The sequence below is a fragment of the Lottia gigantea genome (assembly GCF_000327385.1).
Source record: "Lottia gigantea unplaced genomic scaffold LOTGIsca_192, whole genome shotgun sequence".
In the NCBI taxonomy this organism is placed as follows: domain Eukaryota; kingdom Metazoa; phylum Mollusca; class Gastropoda; family Lottiidae; genus Lottia; species Lottia gigantea.
The window spans coordinates 239,338-239,768 of record NW_008708367.1 but is presented as its reverse complement, the minus strand read 5'-3'; positions in this window follow the sequence as shown (position 1 = coordinate 239,768).

The following is a 431-nucleotide window of genomic DNA, read 5'->3' as shown; positions in this document are numbered from 1 at the left end:
TTCAGATTGAATCGAGTCAAACCAACATATCAAGTATACTCAAGTATAATACGCACCCGTATATAGTACACACCAGTATATAGTACACACCAGTATAAAGTACACACCAGTATATAGTACACACCAGTATATAGTACACTACAGTATATAATACACACCAGTGTATAGTACACACCAGTATATAGTACACACCAGTATATAGTACACACCAGTATATAGTACACACCTGTATATAGTACACACCAGTATATAGTACACACCAGTATATGGTGTATAGTTAGCTCCATGGAATGAGGCAGTATATAGTAGACATCAGTATATAGTATACACCTGTATATAGTGTATAGTTAGCTCCATGGAATGAGGCAGTATATAGTAGACATCAGTATATAGTATACACCTGTATATAGTGTATAGTTAGCTCCATGGAA